The 220-nt window shown below is 45.5% G+C and overlaps 1 protein-coding gene across 1 annotated transcript in view; it reads left to right on the top strand.

Moving 5' to 3' along the window:
- The window catches only part of LOC107119359 (purine nucleoside phosphorylase-like), a gene marked incomplete at its 5' end in the record, with an annotated part of 10926 nt that overhangs the window by 1955 nt on the left and 8751 nt on the right, over positions 1 to 220 (top strand). The window lies entirely within an intron of this gene.

Raw genomic sequence — 220 nt, 5'->3', positions numbered from 1 at the left:
CAGATCATAAAGCCCTTTGGGGCTCATGGGGGAGAGGCAGTGTAATGATTCCTTGTTTTTGGTGTGTGTGTGTGTCTTTAAAAGTTTGGTTGCATGGCAGTGGTAAGTAGACTAGAGTGGTTGAGAGAAGCCAGTGTGGTATGATTGGTGGTTGACAGAGAGGGGGAGGGGTTTTGGAAGTGAGAATGAGTGGATATGTATGTATGTCAGTCAGGTTTTA

This window comes from Gekko japonicus, unplaced genomic scaffold (genome assembly GCF_001447785.1).
Source record: "Gekko japonicus isolate JY-2015 unplaced genomic scaffold, Gekko_japonicus_V1.1 scaffold6001, whole genome shotgun sequence".
Taxonomy (NCBI): domain Eukaryota; kingdom Metazoa; phylum Chordata; class Lepidosauria; order Squamata; family Gekkonidae; genus Gekko; species Gekko japonicus.
The sequence above is the reverse complement of the archived record's forward strand: the minus strand, read 5'-3'. Positions and strand labels throughout refer to the sequence as shown.